The sequence below is a fragment of the Gavialis gangeticus genome, unplaced genomic scaffold (genome assembly GCF_001723915.1).
Source record: "Gavialis gangeticus isolate Ggan-Ray unplaced genomic scaffold, GavGan_comp1, whole genome shotgun sequence".
In the NCBI taxonomy this organism is placed as follows: Eukaryota; Metazoa; Chordata; order Crocodylia; family Gavialidae; genus Gavialis; species Gavialis gangeticus.
In genome coordinates, this window is record NW_017729024.1 from 77509610 (window position 1) to 77519105 (window position 9496).

A 9496-nucleotide genomic window follows, 5' to 3' on the forward strand; every position below is an offset into this window, starting at 1 on the left:
TTAGTGAGTTTATAGACAGTCACCAGGTTCCCCCTCAGCCTTCTCTTGTGAAGGCTGAACAGGTTCAGGTCCCACAGTCTCTCATTGTAGGGTCTGCACTTTTGTCCCCGGATCATGTGAGTGGCCCTCCTCTGGACCCTCTCCATGTTGTCCACATCCCTCCTGAAGTGGGGCACACAGAACTGGATGCAGTACTCCAGCTGTGGCCTGACCAGTGTCGTGTAGAGGGGGAGGATCACCTCCTTGGCCCTACTTGAGATGCACCTGTGGATGCGCGACAAGGTCCGGTTAGCCTTGTCAGCTGTGACCTTGCACTGTCGGCCCATGTTCATCTTGGAGTCACATAAGTAAACAGCCTTGAACACTTTTTTATATAAGTACATTTTAAGATATAAAGGCTAGTAAAGCAAATATATTAATGCTTTTTTTTTTGGCGTGGACAGTTCAGTGCAAGGTAGATTAGACCCCTATGTCAAAAGGTACTTACAGCCCTGTAACAGGACCCCTAATCCTGTTCTCACTGATTATTTATGCAACAGGACTTTTTTGTTTTCAATTTGTCATTGACTCTTAACAGAGACAGGATTCAGTACCAAATGTTCATGTAAGCAGGCTGCCCTCTTCTGGCTGATTACAGCTTAAAAAACATGCAGCATCCTTCCATAGATAAACTGACAACAAAGCTCTCCTTTTAGCGTTAAGTGTTAGAAAGTAGTGGTCATCAACCAGTGGATCTTGAACCACCAATAGATCTTGGAGCCTCTTGGAGTCAATCCAAGGCTAGGGTGGGCGGGCTGAGTGTCCATGTGTATGCACACACACACCAACCCAGCAGGTCAGTCCGTGGGAGAGGGAAGGAGTGGAGACTAGATCGAGCCCCCTGTGGTGAAGGACAATGCTGCAAAGCAAAAGCACAGGTAAGTTGAGTGGGGCCCCGCCTAGGTGTGACTTGCCTGCTGGGGAGATGTGCCCCAAATAATTTTTTCCCCTCTGCCTCGATCGGCCCCCCCCCCCGCTTTCTTCCCCACAGACTTACCTGCTGGGCGGGAGGGAGGGGTGTGTGGTGGCACCGGCACACAGTAGATCTTGGGTTGCTTTTAAATGCCAAAGGTGATCTCCTACTTGAAAAGGTTGAAGACCACTGTATTAGAGCCTTTGCTTCTGAAAATGTTAGACAGGGGTTGGCAAAATGCGGCCCGCGGGCTGGATGCAGCCTGCCAGCCCATTGTATCCGGCCCATGGGGCCCCTAAAAAAATTTAGAAAATTAATATTTGGCTACCCCTGGCTGCCTGTCATGCGGCCCTCAATGGCTTGCCAAAACTCAGTAAGCGGCCCTCCACATGAAATAATTGCCTGCCCCGTGTTAGACCAAAGTTTCTGGTCCTACAATAAAGTGCAGACACCAACTTTATTACATAGAGATAATACTTTCCTCAGAGTAATCGTTAACTTTGATCTCCCTTGTAAATTCATGATTATGGTATCACATTTTTTTCAAGTATCTTATTATTGACATCTAGACCATGTTTCAAAGTTTTTGAATAATTAAAAGATTTGAAAATGGCTCCGCTTTGAAATTTTTATGAATTGTCTACCATTTCTTCAGTGCAATAAAACCACATCACATCCCCAAAATGTAAAACCTACGCAGCTTTAATTGACCACCCCCAGGCAGCCTCACTGCTTTTAATCCCTATGCAGTGCTCAAGTATGGTACCGTGGTGATAAGAATATTATAAATGCCAAAATACATTTTTACATTGATTTGTGCTGCAGGCAACCTTCAAGGGCAAAAACCAGTAAATTCTTTAAGAAACTGTCAAGCTTTTTTATTGCTATGCAGAGGAAGGACAGTCTTGTGGGTCAAAGAATTCCACAGGGGCCTGTGGGCTTCTATTTCTGGTTCTAACATCATACTGGCATGCCACCAGAGACTATTTGCTTACATTGGGCTTGAAAACTTGCAAATAAAAAAAATATTTGTTGCAACTATCTAGTTGGTCTATTAAAAGATATCGCCTCTACCCCAAGAGTGTTGTCTGCCTTAAACATATCCAGATCTCCCTTCGAATTTTGACACGTTTCCTGCAGATGCTGCCTTTTTATCATCTCTGAAGAACTAGTATAGTAGATCAACTGAAGCAGTGTAATTCTTCTTGAATAAGATCCAACTTCCCCAGCTTGTGTTACCTTCTAATTTTGAAATTTTTGTAAAATATAGAAAATTTTACTGCTGTGGGAATTTTACAAGGGTTCCCACTCACAAAATCCCTCAGGTATTGCAGTCATCCACAGGCACAACAGTCACTGCATGTGAAGACATTTTCCACTGTTCTTGTTTTGTCAGATGGTGAGTAAAAACTGCAGCAAAAACAGCTATTTGTTAAATGTAAGTATACTTATGCACATAACCGCTCCCCTCCACACCATACGTAGTAAACAAGTCAAAAAAGAATTTAGGCACGTGATTCCACCTTGTATATAATATGAATGATTAGTTGATCAAAACTCCAGCATGCATGAAATTAGGGTTTTTCAGTTTGCCCTGCCTAGTTATCTTTATAATTGAAATGTTTCAATGTGAGATCCACTAAACATAGGAGTATTAATATGAGAAATAGCTTTTTAAGGCAGCACCTTGCAGTCGTAAATAGTTTACCCGTTCAATGTAACGCAAACATTATCAAGAACCCCCCAAACACCACAAAACCATATTGGTGCACGATGCAGTTTTCACATTGGCACAAAATATGCAGCTATCCTAGAATCAGTAGGCTGCAGTTGCAGAAGAAAGTCCTAGCTTGCAGAAAGTTAACATGGAAGAGAAACTTGGAATGGGAAACTCAATACCTGAATAAAATTTCCAGAGCAATCTTTATTCAACAGCCCTAATGCACTATGATTTAAAAGGGACTCAAGGAGACTGGAAAGGACAGTAGTCTCACTTTGATGCAAACCTTAATGCTACCAAAGGTTACTGATTTGTATCAAGAGAAGAAGTCCTCAAATCTGAAGAACAAGAGTTCTGTCCCTTCCATCACACAATCTTGATTGGTCTAAAATGGATACTGTCTAGAATAATGGGATTTCCAAACAGCACTTCAATCACAGTTCCCCTCACCCTTTCACCCCCTTGAAATACTAAATTCACTTAAAATGTCATGTCCTTGACCATAGCAATCTTCTTTTCATGCTTCAATATTTATTTCACCACTCCATTCACCAATCTGTCAAAATCAACAGGCCCTTGCTTTCTGTCATTTCATCCACAGATGTCTGATTCTACCTGACCCCAGAATGTCTTAAAAAAAGGCAGAATGACAGACAGAGCACTAGGGCACTGATCTAGGTCTGTAACACAGTTAGGGACCTTTCTGAGAAGACAGTAATTTCTTAACTCCCTTTCTCCCAAAACCACCTCATCTCCATTTTAGCAAACTTGCCTCTAAACTGCCTAGTGAACCCGGTCCTTCACATCCATTACTTTTCTTTTGCTCTTCCCTTTTCTCTCTTCAGTTTACTTACTTTACTCTCTCTTGTTTCCCAGCACAAACTCTCCCTGTATTAAACTTCCAGTCTCATCTTGTTTAACATTCTTGCACACTAATGGCTTGTACAAACATTTAGAGCATTTTTACATGTGCTTCCAACGTGGGAGCTTTTAATTGGCAAGCTACACTAACTAAAATCACCCGCATGTCACATGCATCAGTGGTGCAGCATGTTGCTGTGCTGAGAAAATGATGGCAGCGCGCTTTGAACTAAAGCATATCAAACATGTTTTAATTCAAAGCACATCACTGCCATCTTCTCAGCATAGAGACGCACTGTGCTGCTGGGACACGTGCTCCAGCAGACTCAATTAATCAAGTTGGAGCAGGTCCCCCCCCTGCATGTGTGCAAGTGCCTTTAGTTTCTCCTGGGAGAATGGCTGCTCTCCAAGGAGAAAACACAAGTGTACAGCTGTTCAGGCTTTTTCTCCCAGAGTAAAAATGTCCAGTCCAGGAAACAAAAAACCTGGGAACAACCAGGGTTAAAGCACTCCCAAAAAAGTTTCCCCTGGATAAACGAATGTCTGTGCATGCTGCTGGCATTCTAACAAATATTTCCTCTCCTTCTTTATTTCCTTGCAAAGAACTGTACCTTACATATCTCCAAGTGTGTCAATTATTTGCAAATTAAATTCCTCCAAAACTTCTATCCTATTTACATTCTCTTTTTTTCTCTGCAAGAAAGCTTTCTAACTTATTTGGAGATCAGGAAGATTTGCCTCTTCTCCCACCCTTGACAATCTCTCTTGCTTCTTCCAGTCACTAACACTGAGGTTTATCACCTGCTTTCTTCCTCATTCCCATCCCCTTGGGCTTCCTAACCTCTCTTGGCTCCACTCTTCTTCTCCTCCTTCTATACCTATCACTGACTTGACTCCTTTTCCTTGGAATAAAAGCTTGTATGGATCTCTCTCATTCTTGAAGAAGAAATACACTGCTCTCTCTTATTCCCTTCTTCCTTTCACTTTTAAATTCATCAAGCAGGCAATTTACGCTCAGAATCTGGATTCCTCTCCTCTAACTTCCATCTGGATACACTCTGTCATCTCCAGTATACTGAACTCCTTATATTTTGCACATACTTAAACTTACCTTGCAACAAGCTCAGCACGTTCATCTGAATAGAACAGAGTCCTCTTGCACCTCTTCCCTACTCTCAAAAACTTATGATCCTTATCTGGCATGTTATTGTAACTTGGCTTTAAAAAAATGCCTTTTTCTAAGTTTCCTCCTACTTCTCTTGCCAATCCTCTATGACTCTTTGCAGATCTTCCTGCCCTTTTCCAGTTCTCTCAGGGACCACTCCTATCTTTATGCCAGAAACTCACAAATTTACTTCTCTCCACCCAAACGCCAGACCCCAGCCTCTCTCCCCAATACTGCATCTTCCAAATGCTTCACAAGAGAGCTGGCTGGAAATATTCTGACACAACAAAGTTTGGTTGAAGACTGCCATTTCATTGAGCCTGCAACACTCATTTGAAACATTTTACGTTTGATTAATTTTTACCAAATCTGAGATGGGGTTCCAAGGGAGCTCTATGTGGGTTCCTAGTAGGTCTTTCCCAGGGCCAGAGATACTGGAAGCCATATAGCCCCCAGCCCTGGGGGACACTTTTCTGACAGGTCTGCACCAAAATCAGAAACTCCAAGAGTCTCTTTCCCATCCTACCCTGCCTCACCAGTTATGCCATTCTACATGATTATCTCATAAAATCTTCTATGCCTTTCTACCATCCCTCTCTCCATATATGGAATGCTCTTCTTAAGTTTGATGGAAGTTTGATTGTATCTTAGTTTCTCCACCAAAAGAGCCACTTCTTCTCTGGCTAGAGAGAGAAATTACACACAAACTGATATAAGTGATTGGAAACCGGTTCAGAAATGTAATACAGCAGAAGTTCAGTACACATAAACTACTTTTAAAATGGCCAAAACTTGTTTAAGATAAGCCTGTATGGATGTAGAATAAGACTTAAGTGATTTAGTTAAATTGGTTTATTTAACTTGTGTCCCACACCCCCTCCAAATTCAAGTTAACTCACAGCACCCCCGCATCTCAGGATGCTTTCCACCTCCCTTCAACCCTGCTACTCCCCACAGAGTGGGCGAGCTAGCTTTGGCCCAAGCTGTCTGCTCCAGCCAAGTACAGAGACATGTTCTAGTGCCCCCCAGCTTCTGGCCTGGGCTACTGCTGGCATGTGGCTGTATTTCCGAAATCAAAAGTGAATGTATGTCTGTTCACTTGTTTAACAGTTCAATCTACACAGCTTAGACCAGTGGTTCTAGCTTTTTTCAGTAGACGTACCCCTTGGTCTCAGAGTGAGACTTCATATACCCCCTTTCAATGGGAAATTAAGTTTTTAGGCCCTTTGACCTGTGTTAGACAATGTATGAAATATATCTCACGTACCCCTTGACCAGGCTTCATGTACCCCCTGGGGGTACGTGTACCCCTGGTTCAGGATCACTGGCTTAGATTAACCTGGCCTTTTTCACTGTCTGTACTTCATCCCATGGGCGCCAAAAAAAACTTGAGCAAATCCTTCTATTCAATTCCTCTCTTCGCCCTGCCCTTTCTCCCAAAAAACTCCATTTTTATAATGATGTGTGCTAGCCTCATTGAGTAAATGCATAATCTCACTGCTAGTATCCTTCTCTTTCCTGTTCTTCTCTGCTGTCGTGTTATGTACAGTATTAGTTTTTACGTTCCTGATTTATCTGTCAAGAAGCACCTAGCACTTTTTGGGTGCTGCTAAAATAAATTATATTTTCCTTTTCCCCCTTTCTTACTGTGCAGGCATGTGCACAGTAAGCACATTCAGTGTTCATGTAAAAAATCAGCTTCAACCAATAATAGGTACTTAACACCTCTTTAAAAATGCATGGAGCAGTAAAATTCAGTGTCTCACCTCTCCTGGCCCCCATGTCCCCTCCCCAATCACTTCCCTAAAATTGTAGCTTCAAGTTGGTAAAGTAATAGGAAATGCACAGCATAAGAAATTGGAGCTGGCCATTTAGCTTAAGGGCACAGACCTCACTCAGGCATATCAGTGGGGTTCTTATTACATTATGAACTCTACATAGAACAGAAATTGCCCTTCCTGAAATTCAGAGTTTATTTTGATTGCTTCCAACAATGATGAAAAGCAGAATTTACCAATACACTGCAATACGGCTATTATTATAATCTGTCTCCCTGCTGAGGAAGTGACACTGTGCTTTTGTACACCAAAATGAAGCAATCACACTGAATTTTTTCTTCACAAAATGGAGGTGGGGAATAGAGAGAGAGAGAAAGAGAAAGATGGCATATAAAGGACCACTCATCTCACCAGCAAAGGGGCATTTCTCTGGCACTGACACCCAAACTGTTCTTAAAAGCAGCTGGGTGGCCAACCAGTCATTCATTAGCAACCCCACAGAACACAAATGAGTAAGAGTTAGCATCACAGTCTAGGAAGCGTTGTATGCGGTCTGAAGTCCATTCTCTTGAGCTGGTAATAACAAAATACAATTTGCAGGTCCAGGGTGGTAAGAACTCCCTGGACAATTTAGTTGTGGTACTCATACGCTCCTAAAAATGCCATGACAGCTCCTCTTTGGTTTATAGCAGATGCTTTCCAAGGGGCTTGAAAGTGTAGCAAGGATTGTTGATCTACTGCTCCAGAATTACTGATTGCTATGGAAAAGCTTTCTAAGAGTCCAGTTTACACTAAAAACAATAAGCTTTTCATTTATTCCTAGAATTCCCATGCCCAGCATAGTGAAAGTAGAAAGGCTATTGTTTTAGCATACTATTCTAAATATACTATTGTTTTGTTTTGTTTTTTAAAAAAAAATTGAGAGTTCATGTAGACTGCCCACTAGCAACAGCAAATGAGACTGTCCAAGCAGTCCGTGCTTTAAGAACAAAAGAAAGAGTTTGGTTTTCCAAACAAGGGCTACTGGTTGGAAGGGTTAAAAAATATGAAGTTGTGTTCATGGTTAGGACAGAAATTACTACTACTGTCGCTATTCTGTACTCTTTTTGGCCAACTGAAAACCAGGAGGTTAACACTGGCACAAAAGTATGACCCTGGGCCCCAATCTCAGCTTATTGCCTGTGTAATGCACCGCATCAATACGGAATTATTTAGCTGTACAGGCAACCCCCACTTAGTGCTCTTAATAGCTTTCTGAAAAACTAAGCGTTAAGCAAAATGAGTGTTAAATGAAACCGAAAGTATTCGAGGACCCAAGATGGCGACCACAATTGTTTTTAAAGACCTAAGATAGCGACTGTGAGTGTTATAACAAAACTTGCTGAGTGCTAAATGAAATCAGGTATCGATTTAACATCAGCGTTACAGTGAAATAGCGCTAAACAAAAGAGTTAAGCAGAGGTTGCCTGTATGATGATGGTGCTAGTTCAGTCTAACAAGCAAACTGCCCTTGATTTTAGTCAAGTGAAAATGTAAAAAGTTTGGAAAAAAACAGATCTGAAAGTTTGGATCCAAGGACACACCCTCCTCCTAACTAAGAGAAAATGAGTGAGAAACGTGAACCAAGGTTTCTAAACAGCAGTCAGAGGGAAAGTCAAAGCCACTGTAATTAAATTAAATTAGAAGGCTCAAAGCTGTTCTGGACTCCTTGCCTCTTTCCACTTATACAAATATACACATTTATACACACTATCTTGTTTTTTAACATACAATTACTACACTACTACCATTTTAAAAGAATGGTCAAAACCCACTATCTTGTTGCACAGAACCTACATTACTTGCCTATAAAGGACATAATCTCACTGTCACGTACAATATCCAATTAAAAGCCTCAGTTAAGAGCATCTATTAAAAGACCACTTGAACAAATGTGCGTTGTACTAAAGCTTGTTACTTGGGGCTCTGATCATTTACAGAGGGAGAGAATGACAGGATGACCTTTCAAGCAACACACAAATACAGTATCAAAAATTTTAAAAAGAGGCTTTGATGTAGTAATCTACCAGGGAGAAGGAAAAGATATCAATATGCTACAGAAGCAAGTTCTTAGAGTTTAATATTTTCTTCTTGTCCATCCATATTTCTGTCATGATCCAGTAAATTCAAGAGAGAAAAAAAAATCTACATCCCACATAACACAGATGAGTCCTGGCAGATGTAATCTACAATCTCCATTTTTAATTTATATGAGAAAAATGAATGACTGAGTACTGCTAGAGGGAAATAAAAGCCAGGGTCAAATAAACACAATGAATAATCCTATTACACCTGATATCCAGCTCCACACAAACAAACACCATTACATATGGTGGCCTGGAATCAAAGACTGAAAAACCAAACTGCTTCTCCCATCCCCAAACAAACATACAAACACTCGTCAGACAAAACCATCTTTGTGTCTGCTTTCAGCCAAGCCAAGCTTGCTCAAATCCATATTCCTATAATCAATTTTCATCTTAATAGAATCTTCACTTTCTAATTTAAACCTAACAGAATAGAAATGTTACTAGACTGGAACCGCAAGCACAAAAAGAAGTCATTTCTTGGAGAGGTACTTTATAAAAAGCAGGCTCTGTTGTCCAGATTGTTAGATTTCTCTTTGTCGCTAGCTTGCCCCTATTTAGGCAGGTATCACTAGAAAGTATTAGATTAATATTCAAACGTAAAGCCTATAGTAGCATACAATGGAAATGGGAGAGTGTGAGGCAGATAAAAAGAGACAAGTGTGTGTTGGGGGGTGGGCAGCTCCCACTGATGCGTGTTCCCCCAGATCTGTGCATGGGGTCAGGGCAGGCTGCTCACTCAGAGCTGGGGGTGGTGCTGGGCTCTTCCTGGCAGAGGGATTGGGTCAGGCAGGTGGGCAGCAGTGAAGCTGGGTGAGGGGCTACAGGGGGGCTACAGCATGGCTGCAGCCCCCTACCCCCCGTAGGCCCCACTCAACACTGCTGCCCACCCTG

General features: G+C 41.8%; 1 protein-coding gene and 1 long non-coding RNA gene across 2 annotated transcripts in view; both read right to left on the reverse strand.

Moving 5' to 3' along the window:
- The window catches only part of MCC (mutated in colorectal cancers), a 377421-nt gene that overhangs the window by 320424 nt on the left and 47501 nt on the right, over positions 1-9496 (reverse strand). The window lies entirely within an intron of this gene.
- On the reverse strand, positions 2099-7912 carry LOC109297490. The gene is made up of 3 exons (XR_002097330.1): positions 7698-7912; positions 6585-6588; positions 2099-2110 (listed from the first exon to the last, which is right to left on the reverse strand). It is a non-coding gene; the product is annotated as an uncharacterized LOC109297490 (long non-coding RNA).